Consider the following 23,550-nt stretch of genomic DNA (forward strand, 5'->3'; position numbering starts at 1 on the left):
ACTGTTTTTTAAAAGAACATTCTATAAACTGTTTAGAAGGTCAGGAGTTCTTTGTACCTCTGAGCCTGGCTGCAGGCATCTGTTATGTAGGCATGGCTTGGTGGCATGGAGTGGCCTGGTGGGCATGGCAGGAGTAGGATACTTAAAAATCCTCATTCCTACCTCACTCTGGGTCCAGACAGAAGAGATATTTGGGGGGTTCTCGGAACTATTAAAAATTTCCGCTAACAGCTCTACCGAATCTGTCAGAACTTGCTGGAGTTCACCCCTGCTTTTGTTCCTTTTTTGCTCGCCAGTGAATTTAAATAAATGGCCATTTCATCTGTCCTGATCTCACAACCAAATAGGATTTGGGTTAGTGGTTGATAAATAGAAGTTTTGGTACCTGCACTGTAGTTACAATAACATCATTCCAATTGTGTCCACTTCAACAATTATATAAGACATGATGTTCTGCTCTTCATTGGGTGTATTTAAGCAAAGGCCAATTGTCTGGGGTGCTTTAGGAATTTGGATTCCCAGACTAGTGGACTTCATTTCTTAAACTGTCTTGCTTGTAAGATTCTAAGTTTCCTACTTGTCTTATTGAAAATCCAGCAATTGTTGGAAAAGTATATGAGTAACACTCTGACATCCTCCATCACCCACCCCACCCATTCCACAGATAATTTTTTAAAACAAAACAACATATTTTCTTTGTCTTTCAGCCCTATTCATGATGTGATTGTGTATTTCAATCTTCTCCTACCCAGTGTGTTCCAAATAGGCTGAGATAAAATCCCAGTCACCCCATTTAGCTTTTGGGACAGTTCGTTGTGATCCAACATAATTATAAGGAATCTAATTGGGAAAACATGCAGAGCTAAAATTAACCACCTACGCCTTTAAGAAACAGACCCAGCTTGACTTTCTCTATTATGGCTCATTGCAGAGTATTCTGGTAGCTGTAGTTTCTTGTCAACTCAAAACAATCGGTGCATCAGGATATTCAAACTACAATTCCTTGAATGCTAGGCGACCGAGGAGCACTGGCTCCTTGCGGGGCTGCTCTCTCTCGAAAGAAACTTTGCCACAGGTAACAGTTATGCAGCCCAATTATGTGCATCAAAAGTAAAGGCAATTCTTTCCAAAAATCGTGACTTTTAAAAAATGCAGCAGGACGTGGGACAAATAGTTAAAAATTGTGACTGTCCCTCTAAAAGCGGGACATCTGGTCACCCTTACTTAGCTAACTAGTATTAATCTTGATGCTAATATCTACTTATATGGTGTTGATTGATATCATAAGAAGGGAGGGTTGAGTTTTTATTTCCTTTTGGCTTTTTAATTGTCTTTTTTTTAATGATGCACAAGCGTTGTTTATCTCTATGTGCTTGTTGATAGCAGATTTGTCTGAGGGCCAGGCTTCCAGGAATTCTCTAGGGTTTTTAGACCTGATTTGATCTAAATTCTACCAATGTCTGCTATTAATGCCTTTTTGAACTTCACTGGACTATGAATTCAGTGCAGATATGCAAAATTCTCAGTCCAGAACTTATGTAATATCTTCTGTGGATTGAAAACAACAACAAAGAAATAATTTTAGGTAAGCTAGAGGGCCTCAGCATTTCAATGCCACAGTCAGATTATTAATGACTTTTTTACTTACCATTATCAAACCAACCCTATTAACTTCTATCTTTTTACTTCTTGTCTTGAGATCCATGTATCTGCAATTAGTACCAAGATTTCTAAAGTTTCAGTATAAATTATTTCTGAACTCTAATTCCATACTTCAGGTTTGCTATTAAATGAAAGCCTTGCTCTCTAATGAACATAGAAAGATGAGGAAAGTAATTCAATTCAAACTTAATAGATTTAGACTGCCCGTTTTCACTTGGAGTAAGACTGATGATTTTTCTACTCAATTCTTTAGGAAATGATAGACTGTTGAACTAAAGAGAGATGTAAAGATTTTCAGTGATCAAATTCTAACTCACGACACTTTGTTTCTTAATAATTCAGCTGGGTACATTTTCTATTGCCTTGAAATTATCTTTCCCAAACCAGAAATGACTTTCATGTTTATCAAAGGAAGCAAAAGGGAATAATTTCACCTAAGTCTTTTGGACAGAATTACTCTGTTCAGCCTTTATATCTGAGCAGAGAGAAAGTGCAATCAGTTTCTTCACAACAGCTTTTCATCATCTTCATTATAGGGAGTAAGTGAAAGAGAGAGAGAGAGAGAAAGAAAGAAAGAGATAGACATAGAGATGGAGATAGAAAGAGAGTTACAATATATGAGAGTCAAGAATTGGACAGATTGAGAAGGAAATTAAAATGGAAGAAAGTATTGTTGCACATCTATGGGGGTATGTGTATGTGTGTAATTCAGTAATTTATTGAAAATGTAGCTTCATTTTAAATAAAATCTAATTTTCTTTGTTCTGGGTTACCAAGAAGTCTTTTGATGAAGAAAACTGATAATTTTCTTATTATGTTAATTTTTTATGATAACTTTCTCTATATTATACTGATGAAATACATTACATATGGGCAGTAACTTTATTTATTTTATTTATTTATTTATTTTCTCCAATACACGATAATACACAATGAAGGTAATAGAGGATACAGTTGAGGAAATAAAATTAGAGAAAGAATAGAAGGGAGAATATAGGAATAAAATAAATCAATGAGAGAATAGAAGAAATATATAGGGATAGAAGAGAAGATATATGGGATATAGGAGAAACAATAGGACTTATGCACACCCCTTACTGACCTCTTAGGAGAGGTCAACCATGGACAGTCTAAGGGTAAAATGTTGGGGGTTAGTCGATGATACTACGGAGTCTGGTAATGAGTTCCATGCTTCAACAACTCTATTACTAAAGTCGTATTTTTTACAGTCAAGTTTGGAGCGGTTAATATTGAGCTTGAATCTGTTATGTGCTCTTGTGTTGTTGTGGTTGAAACTGAAGTAGTCGTTGACAGATAGGACATTGCAGCATATGATCCTGTAGGCAATACTTAGATCATGTTTAAGGTGATGTAGTTATAAGCTTTATAGGCCCAGGATTGTAAGTCTAGTTTCGTAGGGTATTCTAGTTTCGTACGTAGTTTCGGAGTTTCGTATGGTAAGTCTAGTTTCATATGGAGAAGGAATGCAGGGCTCTTCTGGTGAAGTATCTCTGGACATTTTCAAGGGTGTTAATGTCTGAGATGCAGTATGGGTTTGTTGGGATTGAACTAAAAGTAAGCTCAATTCTTTATTACAGAGTTTCAAATGTATTCAGGCGACCTGTTTTACTTGACCTACCTGTGCCATTCCACCTACAATAGCAATGCATGTTGATGCTTACCCCAACATCTCATTTGTAACTGCCATCAAACTGAGTAGAGGAACAGATAGCTTTGAAATTTTGGAGCTAAATCTACAGCCTGCCCTTTCAAGGCATGATTCTCTTCACGTCACCGATCTGGGATGGGTTTTTTTCAGTATTAAGTACCACATTTGCAACCACAAGCATTTGTGGAATATTTCTAAGATGCATCAGCAATAGTATTTCAGTTTTGCAGAGGATTTTAAATTTGTCTATAGAGGAAAGTCTTCTGTAGGAAGGAGAGGAAAGCACCTAAGGCTGGGCATCTTGAAATTTCCAAAATGGATTGCTGCCACAACTTGTTCCCAATCTTCCAGCAGTTAGCTATCCAAGAAAAGCAGAGAAAAGTTACAATGTATTTGGACACCAACCATGTTCTGTGGGCACAAACTATTAGACGTGTCAGAAGGCATACCTGTTTTGCTCAACCAGTTGGAAGCAGTGTTAGGACATTTTACAATATTACCTTAAATATTTTGTATATTAATCTAAAAGTATTGAACAATATCAGACTGGCTACCTCAAAAATAAAACGTGTGTGTGTGTGTGTTCATACATATATACACAACACAGAGAAAGGATTATATTATTGTTTTCTGAATTTCAAATGAAAATGTTTTATTTTGTAAAACTGCAAGTTTTTATAATTATTTGCTATATAACTTTTAAATTAATTATTAAAATGGAAAATTGTTAATTATTAAAATAAAAATTTATTACTTATTCACTTCTAGTCCCTACCTCATGAAAGCATTAATAAATCATTATTTATTGAGATACCTTCATGTATTATGGGGGGAAGTCAAGGCACTGCAAAAATTTGAGAACTACTGATATACCCTCTTAAATATGCAGCATTAGAATTCTGACATAATCAGACAACCATTTCAATTGAATCAGTTTCTTATTATTATGTAGAGTACTCACATTGGATTTGCACATTGTTAAATAGATTTCTTGACTAATTTATTATTCTTTGCCACATTCAATGAAAGTCATTGATATTTCCTCATCCACCTGAAAATCATCAATATTTCCCTTTCTCAATATTACTTAAATTATTTCCTTCTTTGAAAAAAATAATACCCAAGAACAGATTATATTAATTTTAACATATAACTTTAAAATGTTGTTAGCCATTGCTTGGCATGATTAGGAAGGGAATCAAAATAAGTTGGTAAATGTTGTAATGCCTCTGTACAAATCAAGGGTCACCAAACATCAAGAAGGATATAATGGAATTAGAAAAGGTGCAAAAAAGGGCAACAAGTATGATCAAGGAAATGGAGCACCTCCCTTATGAAACCAAGTTTAAGGGGTGATTTGATCGAAGTGTATAAAATCATGCATGGGATAGAAAAGGTGGATAGAGAAAAATTATTTTCTCTGTCACACAATATTAGGACAAGGGGGCACCTCCTAAAGCTCATAGGTAAGAAAGTGAGGACAAGTAAAGGGAAATATTTCTTCACCCAGAGGGTCATTGGTTTATGGAATTCACTTCCAGAAGAGGTCGTGACAGCTGTCAGCCTTGGTAGCTCCAAGGCAGGATTAGACAGATTCATGGATGCAAGGTATATCCATGAAACAGATGTCCAAGTGCCACCTCTATGTTGTTTGAGGCAGGCAGGATTCCCTTTAGTACCATTTGTTGGGGGTCAAGGGAAAGGGAGGATTTTGCCTTCTCTTTCTTCTCAAGATCCCCATGTACAATAGGTGAGCGACTGTGTGACACAGAATGCTGGACTCAATGGGCTTTGGCCTAATTCAGCATTGCTCTTCTTATGTTCTTATGTTCTTAGCCTTTTTAATACATTTACTTAGAAATTTATTTGAAGCGATAGATAGATGGATTTATCTTCAGAAAGCTTTATCTGCAGATATAACTGCTTTATAAATTATGATAAATTATTAATAGAATTAGTATTAATTCAATTTATAAGGCATAATAAAAATTATTCAAAGCACTGTACAATTTATACAATTTATAAATTTGGATTAAAAATTCCTAAATCACACAGCCAGTGGATTATCTTATTTTTTCCTTGCAGAACACACACAAACATATATATATCTAGAGTAGCTAACAAATTCTTTCCAGTCTTTATTTATGTGTGTTGTATCCTGTAATGGCTACCTTGTAACTCTGTAAATAGTTTGTTCCTCTTTCAGCGCTGTCTGAGCCCAAGCAGGAAGTCGCTCCTGATTGGCTCAGACGCGGCCGGCTCTAGCTTTGGCGGGAACCGCAAATATATAAAAGGAGCGGTTTCTCCAGGCAGAGTCAGTCGGTACTCGCTGAATTGTCACTTTACCTTGCTGAGCTGTCACTTGTTCTCTGAGCTGAATAAAAGTACCGATTGCTCAAAACCCTGTCTCTGGGTCTACTTCACTGGCGACGAACGGACGGAAGAAACTTCGCGTGCAACATGGACAAAATCCAGATCGGCCAGGCTCCGGAACTCTTCGATCCCGAGAAATCGACATGGGACGAGTACATGGCCACCTTCGAGATCTTCCTCGAGGCGGCGGGAATGCAGGACGCCGAAGCCGATCGCAGACGGGCTATTTTCCTTAACTACTGCGGCGCAGAAATCCGCAGACTAGCCCAAACTCTCACCGAACCAGAACAAGCAAGAGCCACAGCGTGGGACGTCCTACAACAAAAACTGGCGAGCCATTTCAAGCCGACCAAACCAGCCATGGTTTTTCGGCATCAATTCCACATGATGGTTCAGAGGGAAACCGAGTCGATCAGCCAGTTTACAACGCGGCTGTGAACGGTACTTGCTCAATGCAAGTTTAAAGACCCGGAAGCTCGCCTCACCGACGCCCTGGTTTTCGGCATGAAAAGCAACACGGTGAGAAATAAACTCCTCATCGAAGAAGAGCCGACTCTACAAACCGTAATTAAACTGGCGCAAACCGCAGAAGCAGCCGACGCAGCGGCGAGAGAATTGAAAGAGCACGGAAGGCGAGAACTCATTGCAAAAATCGACTCCGCATCTCCCAGCGCCGTGGAAACAGACAACAGCCAACAAATTCCCAGCGGAGACAACTGCCTCCTGGTGCAAGACCAGCCGAGACACCTGAGAGCTACTCACCCAGCCCCCTGCGCGGGCTGCCGGGGAAATCACCAGCGCCATCGATGCCCCTTCCGAGACGCTACATGCCGCCGTTGCAACCGGAGAGGCCACATCGCCATCGCATGCAGAGCAACAGCGCCAGAGGAAACATTTGCCACACCGCAATACCAGCGACCTCAAAACCAGACCCCCCAAGCGCGAGAAAGGAGACCATTCCGCAACGCGGGTCAAAGGAACTACTCAACCGCTAACCGCGACTACTATAGAGGTAACTCTCAATTTTCCGTGAATAACACGGCAACCAAAAAAGGGGCTAAAATTGTTATATCACTGTTACTCAATAACCAACCTTGCTCAATGGAGCTGGATACGGGCTCTAGATATACCATCATGCCCTGGGAAAAATTTAAACTGTATATGCCTAATGTATCTAAGGCTGACCTAAATCAAACCCCTTTGGTGATTAGAGACTTTCAGGGGGGAGTAATCTCGGTCTTGGGAACAGCAAACGTACCTATCGCATTCAAGAATGTTAAATGTACCCTTCCCATGCTTATTGTAACAGGGGCCAAGCACTCTCTTCTGGGTTTAGCATGGATGGAACCACTGGGGATCGAGATTTCGGGTGTGTGTAATGTAAACTGTTATGATATGCCTAACTTTGTGAAAGAGTTCCCTGAAGTGTTCAGCCCCACACTGGGATTGTATAAGGGCCCCCCTATATCTTTCTCTATTGACCCCAAGGTCCCACCGATCAGACTAAAACCTCGCAGGGTCCCCCTGCCGCTCCTCCCCAAACTAGACATACAGCTGGACAAACTCATTAGCCAAGGTATTTTGGTCCCTGTGGAGCAGGGGCCATGGGAAACTCCCATAGTTACCCCTCTGAAGCCAGATGGCTCTTTAAGAGTTTGCGCTGATTACAAATCGACCCTAAACAAGGCACTCCAACACCACCCCTACCCCATCCCGGTTGTGCAACAACTGCTACACTCCCTGGGGGAGGGGAAAAGGTTTGCAAAGATCGACCTGGCGCAGGCTTACCAGCAACTTCCGGTCGATGAACAAACAGCAAACGCTCAAACAATTGTAACGCACAGGGGGGCTTTCAAATGCACGAGGTTACAGTTTGGGGTAAGCATAGCCCCAGGAATATTCCAGAGCATTATGGAACGCCTATTGTCAGGGGTAAATGGGGCCATTCCATACTTTGATGACATCTTAATTGCAGGGGAAAACCAGGAACAAGTAAACAAAAGAATAAGGGAAGTACTTAAGAGGTTACAGGACAAAGGTTTAAGAATCAAGCCTGATAAATGTGTCTGGGGAACCAACAGTATAGAATTCCTAGGATATAAAATAGATAAGGAAGGTATCCACCCCACAACAGAGAAGCTGAGAGCAATTAGAGAAGCCCCAGAGCCACGAGATAAGAATGAGTTGCAGGCATTTTTGGGCCTCCTTAATTTTTATTCCGTTTTTTTAAAGCAGAAGGCAACAGTAGCAGAGCCTCTCCATCGTTTACTCCAGAAGGAAGCCCGCTGGACATGGGGGAAAACTGAACGTGAAGCTTTTTCTCAAATAAAAAATTTATTAACTTCTAAAAGTGTAGTAGTCCAATATAGTGCTTCACTACCCATTAGGCTCACGTGCGACGCTTCGCCGTACGGCATAGGAGGAGTCCTAGCTCACGTTCTACCTAATAAGACAGAGGCCCCAATAGCATTTTTTTCAAGAACCATGACCAGCACAGAAAGGAATTATAGCCAGTTAGACAAGGAGGCTCTAGCATTAGTGGCAGGGGTAAAGAAGTTTCACAATTACATTTTTGGAAGAAGCTTTGAGCTAGTCACTGACCACAAACCCCTACTAGGCCTGCTAGCCCCCAACAAGCCCACTCCACCTTTTATGTCTCCAAGACTAATCAGATGGGCTCTTTTCCTCTCAGGGTATCAGTATGAGCTCACCCACAAGGGGGGGAAGGAAATCAATCATGCAGACGGTCTCAGCAGATGCCCCATAACAGACTTAGTGGAAGACCCTGTTCCTTCCACAGATGTGTTAATGATAGAACTCGAGGAAAACCCACTAACCACAGCAAAAGAGGTAGCTGCACACACGCAGCAAGATCAAATCCTTAAACAAGTGGTGAACTGTGTTCTAAAGGGATGGCAAAATGATGTTGTGAAACCTGAATTGTGTGATTTTAAAAACAAGAGACTTGAGTTATCGTATGTAAAAGGTTGTTTGCTGTGGGGGGATAGAGTGATCATCCCCAAAAGCCTAAGGGGAAAGGTACTCAAAATGTTACATGTGGGTCATCCTGGGATCGTCAGGATGAAGAGCCTGGCAAGGGGGCATTTATGGTGGCCAGGGCTGGATGCTGATATTGAGAGTTGGGTTTCAAAGTGTGATCCGTGCCAAGAGTCACGGCCCAGTCCCCCCAAAACAACTCCGGCTGAGTGGGAACAGCCTGCTGGTCCTTGGTCTAGAATCCACATTGATTTTGCTGGCCCAGTGGGGTCTCAGTATTTTTTAATAGTGGTTGATGCTTTCTCCAAATGGTTGGAAATAATAGCAATGAACAACATAACCACAAGTGCCACTATCAAGGTATTGAGCAGACTGTTTGCATCCCATGGTTGCCCAGATCTCTTAGTGTCTGACAATGGGCCACAGCTAACAGCCAGGCAATTCGAATTGTTCCTAGATGGCCTAGGGGTCAGGCATGCCCTCATCTCGCCTTATTCGCCCTGGGCTAACGGATTGGCAGAACGTTACGTACGGGTGGCAAAGGAGGCATTGCGCAGGTCAGGCCCTGGGGATGTGCAACAGAACTTGGACCAATTCTTACTCACCCAACACATTACCCCTAACTCGCACACACATGTAAGCCCTGCAGAGTTATTGATGGGAAGGAAGTTGAGGTCACCACTAGACAGGTTAAACCCAAGGTTCTGTGTTAATAATAACCAAATGTGTACAAAACCTGAAAGAGAAATGTATTTGGGACAAAATGTATATGTAAAAAGTTTTGATGGAAATGTAAACTGGATGAAGGGAATTATTGTTAAGCAAAATGCACCTAAGACCTATGTTGTTAAACTAGAGGATGGTCGTTTGTGGAAACGACACATAGACCACATTCGGAAGCGAACAGAAAATCAATTGCCACAAACCGCTGACATGGACTCTCCCCCTTCAACAGACTTTAGTACATTGCCCGAAATAAGAGACACGCAAAGAGACTTATCGGGCCAGGGGGAACCATCCAGCGACGCCGAACCATCCTCGTCCTCCGAAGCCTTCGTTGGGCCCGCCAGGCCAAGTCCGCCACACCGGGAGAACAGCGGCGAGCCATCCTCCACAGTCGGTGGCGAAGGAGAAATTGAACTGCGCAGGTCAGCGCGAGCTCCTCAGAGGCCCCACCGATTGGACGACTTTGTCACATGGCTTTCTTGATGGATGTGTCCAACTATGAGGGGAGGGGTGTTGTATCCTGTAATGGCTACCTTGTAACTCTGTAAATAGTTTGTTCCTCTTTCAGCGCTGTCTGAGCCCAAGCAGGAAGTCGCTCCTGATTGGCTCAGACGCGGACGGCTCTAGCTTTGGCGGGAACCGCAAATATATAAAAGGAGCGGTTTCTCCAGGCAGAGTCAGTCGGTACTCGCTGAATTGTCACTTTACCTTGCTGAGCTGTCACTTGTTCTCTGAGCTGAATAAAAGTACCGATTGCTCAAAACCCTGTCTCTGGGTCTACTTCAATGTGACCATATTATTCTTTGACCAAATATATAAAGAAAGATTCTTCAGAAAGGTTTCCCACAAATAAATGTTTTAGAACTTTAACAGGGTGGGAATATAATAATAAAGCCTGCAATGAAAAACAGTCCAATGAAATTGTTTTCATCTATTCTGATTATATTTCTTTATTTTTTTATAAAATGTTTCTCCAGAATTCTCCTGAAGTGAACTACAGTATAATATTTAAAGTATGGCAGGTAAAACTATGAATGAGTGACAATCTTTCATGGCAATTTTTTTTGGGGAAAAGTTGACAGCTCATGAAGGCAATGCTTTGCTTACTGTGATTACAGCACATATTTTCCTTTTGCCTTTCTGACAGAATAAAAAGCAGCTTCCAACTTCTAAGTGAAAAAAGTAGATGTGATTAGCAAATTTAAAGAAAGCTACGGCTAGAGCAATCAGTTCTCTCTCATGTAGAGATAGTAAAATAGCTGTGTCCAGCAGTCACAATTAACATCAAGTGATTCAATGGAAGCTCTTTTCAACCACTTTACTCTTTACCTGTATGAAGTAATTATATAGAAGAGGCAATGGTTTAGAAAGAAGATGGGAAGGAAGAGGAAGTAGGAGGATATATTAACTCGATTAGGGAACAATTCTCTTTAGTTTATGGCATTCTCTTCCATCAGTTAAAAGTTCCTATACATTATTATACTGAATAGAAACTTTCGGGCAGGATATTACAAACAATAGGATTATTGTTATAGTTAAGGCTAGGGTTGCCCTAGATTCAGTAATACCATTGTTGTGAATTGTCAAAAGAGAATTACATTGCCTGAACCAATGAAAGAGCTGTTTTCAGATGAATCAGGGGAAATATATTCTTTGCATAACCTTTTTCAGTACTTCATCAAAAAGCCTTCCTAGTTCTTTTAGAAATTGTAGATCCTTTTTTTTAATACATAAAAATGATCTATTGTTTTACTGTTTTATTTTTCACAGCTAGCATAGTTTTCTGAATTGTTCCAAAAATATGAGTACTATTTAATATTTTCTTTTTTAAAAAACCATTGTATTACAATTGCTTTTATGGCATTTAAGGCACACAAATTTATTCTCATTGATTTGTATTTAAACATATGAAACGTAAGAATAAACTATATTCTTCATCATCTGAAGCTTTCAGATTGTACAATACTGTAGTTCAGTTATAAGATACTCAAGGCATGAATAATTGCCTCCTTCTCAGGAATGGTTACAATTGTTGCACTAGCTAAAGCTTGGAAAAGACTCTTTTGGCTACAGATCTTCATCTGCAGATTTATCAAGAGCTATGAACCAGGTTATCAACCATTTCCTTTTGAGAAACCCAACTCTCACTAAAGCTAAAATTGGAATCAAGAGAACATTTTATCTTATGATGGATATGTGATAAAATACAGGAAATAGTATAAGGGCAGACTAGCTGGACCATGAGGTCTTTTTCTCCGTCAGTCTTCTATGTTTCTATGTTAAGAATGTGGTAAATATCTCAATGGAGAAAGGGAAAATACTGAAAAGAGACAAATAAATAAATTTTCAAAAGATTAATTCTTTCAGCATTTCCCCTTTCTCCACTGAAGCAGTTAAGTAGTTATGAATGACTATTACCTATATCCCTAATGTTCTTGGTCAATCTTCTTTCTCATCTTTGATAGTTTGTACATGCTAGATGGGCTATATTTATACAATGTCTTGGGAGTAACTAGATCAAATTATAACTGAGCATCAGACATAGTTATAAACACTCGCTTTGCCCTTGAAAGGATTGGAAGTAAAAAGCATTCTAATTAGCAACTAGCACTTGACCTTAAGAGAATTGATAGCACAAAAGATATCTGAATGAAGGACTTAGTGCTTTTGGCCTTTTTAGGATGGTGAGTTCAGCCAAAGTGGAAGAGTACAAGCATGAAATCAGATTTCACAATTTCACAGCATTTGTGAAAAAATAGTAATTAAATAGTAAATGAGTAACAGTTAGAACTGTGTTTGCAGTTAATATGTGCACATATTAACTGCGGCTAGAATAATATATGCGCAAAATTGGAAGGGGGAAGAAATCCCCAAGGAAGAAGAAGTTATAGTTAAAATATTAGATTGCGCTGAAATGGACATGATGACAAGACGATTAAATGATCAAGAAGATACTAAATTCTATGAAACATGGAACAACGTTTATAAATGGATAGATAAGAAAAAATAAGATATACAAATTTATCTTTAGTTAATTTTTTGTATTTGTTTTTACCTAGGTGATAACAATATTAATATTAGTTTAAATGTATTGTTTGATGATTATGATACAGTAGTTTATGTACAAGTAACACATTAAGAACTTTGGTTTATATACGTATAGTAGTTGAAGTTAGTTTAAATGTTTTGTTTGATGACTATGGTATATTAGTATAGTAGTTAAAACTAGATTAAAGGTATTTTTTGATGACTATGGTATACTAGTTTACGTATAAGCAATATATTAAGAACTTTACCTTAAATTTACATAGTACTTAAGATTTGTAAAACTTTAACCCAAATTTACTAGACCTTTTAACATTTAACATATATTCAATTATGTATTCTTTTTCTGTACTTGAATGTATACTTTCAAGAGAAGTGGGGGAAATGCACCCCCACTTTATGTTTAATGTTTGTATGTGTGTCTATTTATTTTAAGAAAATTAATAAAAAAATTATTAAAAAAAAAAGAAAGAACTGTGTTTGCAAAACAAGTTTAGCACTATCAACAGAAATGCAGTTTCCAAATTACAGGAAGTAATATTTCTATTTTATTCTGCAGTTGTCAGCTTCTGTTTTCAGTATGTGTCCTGCTCTAAGCCCAAACTTTAAGACAAATCAAACAGATGCAGAAAAAAGAATGGGATAGGGCAGTGATGGCGAACTTTTTTTGGTTCACGTGCCAAAAGGGGTGTGCATGGGTGTGCTAGCATGCATGCACATGCTCACATCCCTTCCCTCCCCCCACGCATATGCATCCCCCCAGTGCTATCTTCCGTGCATTTGCACAGGCCTTTCTGAAGCTTGGTAGGTGAAAAAATGTCCCAAAGGGCAAACCGGAACTGCACACACACGCAAAACTCCGAAGATATTATTCCAAGGGTTTTGCATTCCTTATCCTGGCACACGGTTGCAATTGTTCTGTTTTACATTTCTCCAAATGCAGGGAATACACTAAATTTTCCACAGCCAATTATAGCCACAAAACTATGTAGCCTTGTCCCTCTCCCCACCATGGCTCCAAACAAAACCCGAACCAAGGATATTTTAGAGAAAAATCCTCTGGCCATCATTAGATTTTGCTGACCCACCCCAAAAATAAAATAAATAAGGAGCTTCAACTAAATTTCTATATACTCCGCCCAAATCTGCCTTTTGCTTTTTCACCCGTACCCCCTCCCAAGTTTGCTTTTGTTGTGATTCCGTCTGAGGCTCTTCAGGGAACGGCTGAACCTCTGCCGGCTCCCTGCTCAGAGGGGGAGGATGAGGAACAGGAGGAGGAGGAGGAGGCCCAGGCAGAAAGGGAGGAGGAATATCAGGCCGAGGGAGAGGGAGAACAGCCAGAATCCCCAGGGGTGGAGCTCTCCCCAGCAAGCAGCCTGGAGTCCTTAGATGAAAATGCTCAAGCCATCATCGATCACAAGCAGAGAAGAGCAGCACAACGAAGGGGACAATTAGCCAGGTACTTCCAGTCCTAAATAGGTAACAGCTGGGTTTGGGTGTGGTTCTCCCCAGAAAGGCTGAAAAGGCAGACCCACCCTTCTTGTATTGTGGAGTATTATCTTTGGGAGTCCTGGGACCTGGCTGTGATCTTTGGCGTCTCTGATTCTGGCTTGTGGCCTTGAAGGCTGAAACCTTGGGGGAAAAGATGTGGGGGCTTATTCTCTACAGTGGTGTGTGTGCCAGCAAGAAGTCTGCTGTATTGTCTGGCCGTCAGGACTTTGCTGTGAAGCCTCATAGCCTGCCTGTTGGGAAGAACAGGTTTTTCTCTGTGTTTATTTTTCAAACTATAAAGTACTTTTGCTTTTACCAGCGTGTCTGGCTGCTTTTTCCAGTTGGTGTTGAAGTCTGGGGGCACCCAGACAGAACAGCTTTCTACCAACAAATGGCAGAAACAGGCATGGATGATAATGCTTGCAATACTTTTCCCTGGCTTGCTGTTTGCTCGTTCGGAAAAGCAGGCTAGCCAAAAAGGCAAAATTACCTGAATTGCAGTTGCCCCAACAGTGCAAGATAAGGACTCTTTCTAGACAAGCAATACAGTCTACACAGCTACAAGCTACAAGTCACCGGCCTAAGGAACAGTGTGCAAGCCAGCACGCAAGAAAGCAGCCAGAGCAATGGCTCTTGAGGTAGAGGAGAATCGGCGGGAATACAGGTGGTGGAGAGGAAATCAGTGAGAGACTCGCCTCTGCTCTCATAAGCAAAGGCGAGTCCTGCTGATTCCCCTTCATCTCCTGTAATTTTGGCTTCCAAAGTCTGGGAACCCCCTGGATTTCCAAAAGGGGAGGGCGGAAGGGGAGGGTAATCAGTTGTTTTCCGATTCTGCCTGCTTCATGCTGAAATTTAGAACAAGCCACAAACTGGACAAGGAGCAAAAGGACTGGCTTCTTCTATATAAGGCTCAAGCAGGAATCTTAAAACTGACTGATATTTATCCTAAGACCCCCACCCTCAGCAGCCAAAAATGTGTGAAGATGCCATGATCCTTGCTGCACATTTGGGGCTTCTCTGGTGGCTGAGGAAGGAAGGAACCAGGCGGCAGAAGCTATCTCCATTCTCTCTTTCCTCAGCAGCCAGAGAAGCACCAAATATGTGAAGATTCCTAGGATTCTGGGCTTCTCCGGTAGTTTAGGAAGGAAGTGAATGGACAGCAGAAACTATCCCCAGGAGGAAATGGGTGGAAGAGCTATTTCCATTCCCTCCTTTCCTCAGTTGCCAGAGAAACCCTGAACATGCAGCAAGGATCCTAGGCATCTTTGCATGTTCAGCACTTCTCTGGCTGCTGAGGAAGGGAGGGAACAAGCGGCAGAAGCTATCTCCGTTCCATCCCTTCCTCAAAATCCAGAGAATGTGCAGCAAGAATCCTAGGCATCTTTGCACGTTCGGGGCTTCTGGGTTGCTGGGGGGAGGGCGAGGGAATGGAGATACTCCTATCACCTGCTGGGTGAGTTTTTGGCTTATCTGAAGCATCCAGAGGGTGAAACAGCTGTTCCTAAGGCTGAAAATCAACTGGACAGCACATAATAATAATAATAATAATAATAATAATAATAATAATAATAATAATTTATTGGATTTGTATGCCGCCCCTCTCCATAGACTTGGGGCGGCTGACAACAATAATAAACACAACATGTACAATCCAATAATAAAAACAACTACAAACCCCTGTTATAAAACCAAACATACACACAAACATACCATGCATAACTTGTAATGGCCTAGGGGGAAGAGCTATCTCAACTCCCCCATGCCTGGTGGTATAAATGAGTCTTGAGTAGTTTACGAAAGACAGGGAGGGTGGGGGCAGTTCTAATCTCCAGGGGGAGTTGGTTCCAGAGGGCCGGGGCCACCACAGAGAAGGCTCTTCCCCTGGGGTCCACCAAACGACATTGTTTAGTTGACGGGACCTGGAGAAGGCCAACTCTGTGGGATCTTAGCGGTCGCTGGGATTCGTGCGGTAGAAGGCGGTTCCGGAGGTAATCTGGTCCATTGCCATGTAGGGCTTTAAAGGTCATAACCAACACTTTGAATTGTGACCGGAAACTGATTGGCAGCCAATGCAAGCCACGGAGTGTTGAAGAAACGTGGTCGAATCTTGGAAGCCCCACGATGGCTCTCGCGGCTGCGTTCTGCACAATCTGAAGTTTCCGAACACTTTTCAGAGGTAGCCCCATGTAGAGAGCATTGCAGTAATCGAACCTCGAGGTGATGAGGGCATGAGTGACTGTGAGCAATGACTCCCTGTCCAAATAGGGTCGCAACTGGTGCACCAGGCGAATCTGGGCAAACGTCCTCCTCGCCACAGCCGAAAGATGATGTTCCAATGTCAGCTGTGGATCGAGGAGGACGCCCAAGTTCCCCCCCCCCCCAGGGTAATGGACGGACAGATGGAATGCATGGGCGCTGGAGCTGGAGCTAACATAGGGCAATGCCTCATGTGCCCTCCGATATGGCTCCATGTCCCTCCTGTGGCATGCTTGCCATGGGTTTGACATCATGGGGATAGGGTATCAGTATGCTTGAAACTTTGTCTCATATGGAAACAAATACACATGTTTAGCCTTTGAAAGAGTAGGCTGAAGAAATAAATGCTCTCAGTCTCCAAATACCTTAAAGGGTGCCATCTGTTAAGGCCTATTTTCTATTGTTCCAGATAGAAGAACATGAAATTGTGGACTTAGGTGACTGGAAGAGAGATTCTGATTAAGTACCAGCAAAAATTCCTAACAGTAAGAACAGTTTGACAGCAATACCAATTACTCAAATCAGTGGGTTCTCCTTCACTAGAGGTATTCAAGTGGAGACAAGATAGATAGCCATCTGTTAGGGATATATTAGTTTGGATTCCTCTACTGCATAAGTATTTTGACACATTGACCCAGGTTCCTTCTCTTTCATGATAGTAAATAGTCAACTCACACGCAGTTGTTTATTGACAGCTGCTTTGAAGAGCTTTGTATACTTGTATAGGTCTATCTAAAGACAATAATAATTTGGAAATAAACTATGCAAATTATATTGACAGTTGTCTTTAGGAAGAGTAGGACAGATATGCATTGGGTATAATTTTATGTGCATTTTAACATTACCTTGTATAAGGGCATAAGAGCATAGTAAGTGGCTATGCTCTTATCCCCTGTTATTCTCCTGTTTTATAATTTTGTAAATAAATTTTGTAAATTAAAAATGGCACAAAACTACATAGATCCAGTAAAAATATATAGTTTATATGTGGAAGAAAATAACTTGTTAGGACACATTGTATATAAAATATATGATTTTGGAAATGAACAAAAAAGCACAAAAGTTTCCTTTGTTTGAATTTGAAAACTAATATGGGAAAACAACTTCCAACCAGGGGACACACTCAGAAAACTCTAAATTAATACAATGCTTAGTATTAAATGGTAAAATTGTCTTTGAATTGATATTGACATATGGTAATGTTGTGGAAATTGTCCTGGAAGAAGTCAAAGGCAAATTAATTTTATATCATGGAAAGAAAACTGCATATATAGTCATTTGTCATCCCTAAGTAGCCTACAATTGTGGGCATATTGTACACACAAACACACAAAATGTAAGACATTTTTCTTGAAGCAACAATGCTAGCTAACCTAACTATGCTAATCAATACAAACTTACAATCAAAAATAAGATCCCCAGCCAGAATAATCTTCCAGAATAGTGCTGTGATTGGTCTGTTTGCCTGCCCATCTCATACAAAGTGAGCAGCATAAAATTAAATGTAGGTGCAATTTTTATCACCCAATCAGAGTACATTATGGAATATTGGCATTCAGATATATATGAGGTGGGGAAACCCCACATGACACTTTAATTTCATTCCCAGGAGGAATTCCAGATTCTGCTCTTTGCCAGCCATTGGCACATTTTATGATTGACATGTTGTCCTTTCAATATTGAAATTTGTGGTCAGTCTGTTTTTATGTTGGCACAATTATTACATCACTATGGAAACAAGCATGCGGAGATTGGAAACTGCAAGCTCTCCATGGTAGATAAATAAAAGGAGTAGGGGCATAAAAATCAGTCAAACAGAATGAACAATGGCAGAGGATCAAACTGCCAGGAGGGGAAAGTAAAGGAAGAATGATCCCTCCCCAAGAACTTGTAGTTTGAAGCAAGCAAGAGTAAAAAAGATATTCTGGCCAACTTCAAAATAGTTTAGAAGAATTAGGGAAGACAGCCAATTTCCAGACTGAGATCATTAAAAGAAGAGGTCATTAAAAAAACAGTCTAAAGTATTCAGTTTGCAATATTTATTTCAGGTATCCAAGACAAAATAATGTGGGAAAGAATGATCACTTAGATCATGGGTGTCCAACTTGTGGCATCATGTTGTCATCATGTGATGTATCACATCCGTTTCTTCTTCACTAAATCAGGTATGGGTGTGGCCAGCATGTGATGCATTCGTCCTACAGTCTGCAACTTTGACACCCCGGACTTAGAGCATTTTGGAATGTTGCATTGTTTAGTTATTTTTATTTTTCAAATGGGTGACTTCTGATTTGGCTCCAAGTCAAATATGGTTGTTCTAGAACTCAGCTGAATTGAAACAATTATTTAAGATCTCTTAAATAAATTTAACGCTTAATAACTACATGGGGCTACCTTTGAAAAGTGTTCGGAAACTTCAGATCGTGCAGAATGCAGCCGCGAGAGCAATCATTGGCTTTCCTGAAAATGCCCATGTTTCACCAACACTCCGCGGCTTGCACTGGCTGCTGATCAGTTTCCGGTCACAATTCAAAGTGTTAGTTATGACCTATAAAGCCCTACAGGGCATCGGACCAGAATATCTTCGGGACCGCGATCTGCTGCACAAATCCCAGCAACCAATTAGGTCCCACAGAGTTGGCTTTCTCCAGGTCCCATCAACTAAACAATGCCATCTGGTGGGATCCAGGGGAAGAGCTTTCTCTGTGGCGGCCCCGGCCCTCTGGAATCAGCTCCCCCCAGAGATTAGGACTTCCCCCACCCTCCTTGACTTTCAAAAGCTTCTGGCATGGGGAAACTGATATAGCTACTATGGTTTTTTATGTATGGTTTGTTAGGTTGTGTGATTGTTTTTTATAATAAGGGTTTTAAACTTGTTTTTAACTTTAGATTTGTACATTGTGTATTTTTGTTGTGAGCTGCTCCAAGTCCTTGGAGAGAGGCGGCATACAAATCTAAATAATAATAATAATAATACATTATTATTATTATTATTATTATTATTAATAATAATAATAATAATATGTCAATACAACACAGCAAATGAGATCACTATGCTGGATTTCGTATTTCATCACCAGTCGGGCGCTTCCCAAGCACCTAGGACTGCGTGATGTAGCGGCGAATTATGTTTGCCGATAGCAGTAAGGCGGCCTTTTGCAATTGACAGGTGGAGATTTTGTCAATTCCGATGGTTTTCAAATGTCCGCTGAGATCCTTTGGCACTACGCCCAGCGTGCCAAGTACCACTGGGACCACTTTCACTGGCTTATGCCAGAGTCTTTGCAGCTCTATTTTTAGATCTTTGTATTTCACTAATTTCTCTAGCTGCTTCTCCTCAATTCTGCTGTCCCCTGGGATTGCGATGTTGATGATCCATGCTTTATTATTATTATTATTATTATTATTATTATTATTATTATTATTATTATATAAACTGCATTGTTTCATAAAATATCCCTAATTGGTCTTATAGTTGCTGTGTGTGTGTGTGTTTGTGTGTCTGTGTCTGTATATGTATGGATGTTTGTATATATGTATGTATGTATACATTGACCTATTGAAAAGGTCAACTGAAATAAATACCTTTCTCTTATTATAATCTCATTTTAACAATATTATCTGGCCAAAGACATCTGGATATTTGATTATATCCTAAATCAAATCAGAGCAAGGCAAGGTTCCCTTTCTTCTTGCAATTTTTTAAAACCTCTGTTCTGCAGAGTACAAAGACAATAAATTGGTATGAAGAGATGACTCCCAAAAGAACACAGAAAGAAGAGACTTTTCACCTTCTGCAGCTTCTTCCCCAGGCTAAGAATTCATGTTGATTTCTAATAAGCTATGAAAAATCAAAGGGAGCTATCCTTTTCTCTTTTTTTATATATCCCAGCTATAAATTTTGAGCTGTTGAGGAATATAAGGAATGTTTTCTAGGAGTCAAGGACAAGATTAACATTGTGTGAGTTCAATCCTTGTCTTGAAAGTTTACTTTGGAACTTTGGAATAACAAAAGAACAAAAATGCATACTGACTTCAAAACCATGTATTAAAAAAACCAACCTGAACATCCCAGGAACCTCAATGCTCTCTGAGCTTTTACTTGTTTGTTTGTTTAATGTTTTTCCCATTTCATCAGAGAAGATGGAAGCTTACAAACATTAAAAATAGTAAATGTTAAAATGATAAATCAACAGCAATAATAAATCCCTTGTAAAGATAGAGAGAGTGAACATGAAGCACACAGAGAGATAGCCGAATGGTGAGCCCCCATTGGGACCACAGTACAATTGTCAGTTCCAAATCTTCAAGCCATGACAAAACATTAAAAAATAAAATAAAATAAAATAAAATAAAATAAAATAAAATAAAATAAAATAAAATAAAATAAAATAAAATAAAATAAAATAAAATAAAATAAAATAAAATAAAATAAAATAAAATAAAATAAAATAAAATAAAATAAAATAAAATAAAATAAAATAAAATAAAATAAAATAAAATAAAATAAAATAAAATAAAATAAAATAAAATAAAATAAAATAAAATAAAATAAAATAAAATAAAATAAAATAAAATAAAATAAAATAAAATAAAATAAAATAAAATAAAATAAAATAAAATAAAATAAAATAAAATAAAATAAAATAAAATAAAATAAAATAAAATAAAATAAAATAAAATAAAATAAAATAAAATAAAATAAAATAAAATAAAATAAAATAAAATAAAATAAAATAAAATAAAATAAAATAAAATAAAATAAAATAAAATAAAATAAAATAAAATAAAATAAAATATAAAATAAAATATAAAATAAAATATAAAATAAAATAAAATAAAATAAAAAATAAAATAAAATAAAATAAAATAAAATAAAATAAAATAAAATAAAATAAAATAAAATAAAATAAAATAAAATAAAATAAAATAAAATAAAATAAAATAAAATAAAATATAAAATAAAATATAAAATAAAATATAAAATAAAATAAAATAAAATAAAAAATAAAATAAAATAAAATAAAATAAAATAAAATAAAATAAAATAAAATAAAATATAAAATAAAATAAAATAAAATAAAATAAAATAAAATAAAATAAAATATAAAATAAAATAAAATAAAATAAAATAAAATATAAAATAAAATAAAATAAAATAAAATAAAATAAAATAAAATAAAATAAAATAAAATAAAATAAAATAAAATAAAATAAAATAAAATAAAATAAAATAAAATAAAATAAAATAAAATAAAATAAAATAAAATAAAATAAAATAAAATAAAATAATAATAATAATAATAATAATAATAATAATAATAATAATAATAATAATAATAATAATAATAATAATAATAATAATAATTGGATGCCGCCCCTCTCCGCAGACTTGGGGCGCCTCATAGCAGTGATAAAACAGTATACAATGACAAATCTAATATCAAGTCTAAAATAACAATTTTACATTAAAAAACTGAAAAAAAAACCTTATATAAAAACATACACACAAACATTCCATACCTAAAACTACATAGGCAAGGTGAGATGTCTCAGTTCCCCCATGCCTGACGGCAGAGGTGGGTTTTAAGAAGTTTGGATGTTGAATCCACCTCAGGAGGGTACAATGTTCCAAAGGAGCCATGGCAGAAAAGATTTTTCTCCCAGACCCTGTCAGCTGAAAATTCTTCATTAGGTATGACCTAGTCACAAGGCCATACCTAATCAATTAATTATGGCATCTCTGCTGGCATGGGGGTGGGGGGTGGGAGCCAATCCCATTGCGTTAAGATAAGAAAGTTCTTCAGATAACCTAGGCCCATTCCACAAAAAGCTTTAAAGATAACTAACCTAATTCGCCTGGTGCACCAGTTGTGACCCTATTTGGACCAGGAGTCACTGCTCACAGTCACTCATGCCCTCATCACCTCGAGGCTCTACTACTGTAACGTTCTCTACATGGGGCTACCTTTGAAAAGTGATCGGAAACTTCAGATCATGCAGAATGCAGCTGTGAGAGCAATCATGGTCTTTCCCAAATATGCCCATGTCACACCAACACTCCGCAGTCTGCATTGGTTGCCGATCAGTTTCTAGTCACAATTCAAAGTGTTGGTTATGACCTATAAAGCCATTCATGGCACCAGACCAGATTACCTCAGGGACCGCCTTCCGCTGCATGAATCCCAGCGACCAGTTAGGTCCCACAGAGTTGGTCTTCTCCAGGTCCCGTCAACCAAACAATGTTGTTTGGCGAGACCCAGGGGAAGAGCCTTCTCTGTGGTGGCCCCGGCCCTCTGGAACCAACTCCCCCCAGAGATTAGAATTGCCCCCACCCTCCTTGCCTTTCGTAAGCTGCTTAAAACTCACCTCTGCCGCCAGGCATGGGGGAATTGAGATACACTTTCCCCCTAGGCCTTTAAAATTTTATGCATGGTATGTCTGTATGTACGATTGGTTTTTTATATAATGGGTTTTAACTGTTTTTAGTATTGGATTATACTGTTTTGTTACTGTTGTTAGCCGCCCCGAGTCTGCGGAGAGGGGCGGCATACAAATCCAATAAATAATAATAATAATAAATAATAATAATTTGGTGTTGAAACATCTGCAGGAAAACCACCAAACCTAGAGAGTGCCAAGGACACCACAGTTCAACCCTTAGCCGCAAATATTCTCTTCTCGTGATATAGACATTAATAAGCTATTTTATAGCCTGTGACGTTGTGTCAGTTTATCTTCCTTTTGATAGCCTTCCATTAAGAATTACATGGAACAGAAATGACTCAAAATATGTATAGTGTAAAAACTATGGAGCCATTTTGGTCTAATGGTTAAAGCACCAAGCTAGAAAGCAGGAGACCATGAATTCAAGTCCTGCCTTGGCCACAGAAATCAGCTGGGTGCCCTTGGGCCCGTTACCCACTGTAGAGCGAAATAACAAATTTCATTATTATATTTGAATTCAGCATGTGAAATTCATTAAGAAATGGCACATTTCATTTCCGCCACTAAAGATAATTGAAAATTTGTAGAACTGTGTTATCTACCTTGAGTTATTCATAAAAACAGTAAAGGTGAGAAATAAATACTCTAAAAGTAATTAATAATAATATATTTTCCTTTTCTAAGGAGTTGTACAGAATTTTGCTGTAATAAAACAGCAATATATTACTCCTCAGAAATGGAAGAGATAAAATCCTGGTAAAGATATTTTACTTTCCTTGAGAAAACTATAAATTATTCAGAATCTCTACATTGTGTTTATTAGCTAATAATTTCTGAAGGAAGGCATAATTAAGGAAAGCTAAAGCTGATCTAGCTACCAGAAA

The 23,550-nt window shown here is 38.6% G+C and overlaps 1 long non-coding RNA gene across 1 annotated transcript in view; it reads left to right on the forward strand.

Annotated features, from left to right (window-relative positions):
* The first annotated feature begins 1,022 nt into the window (after positions 1-1,022).
* Positions 1,023-23,550, forward strand: part of LOC139168431 (uncharacterized) — a 31,486-nt gene continuing 8,958 nt past the window's right edge. Inside the window, exon 1 of the long non-coding RNA XR_011559291.1 lies at positions 1,023-1,075. This is a non-coding gene — a long non-coding RNA (uncharacterized lncRNA). The remainder of the gene's footprint in view (positions 1,076-23,550) is intronic.

The sequence above is a fragment of the Erythrolamprus reginae genome, chromosome 5, assembly GCF_031021105.1.
Source record: "Erythrolamprus reginae isolate rEryReg1 chromosome 5, rEryReg1.hap1, whole genome shotgun sequence".
NCBI lineage: Eukaryota > Metazoa > Chordata > Lepidosauria > Squamata > Dipsadidae > Erythrolamprus > Erythrolamprus reginae.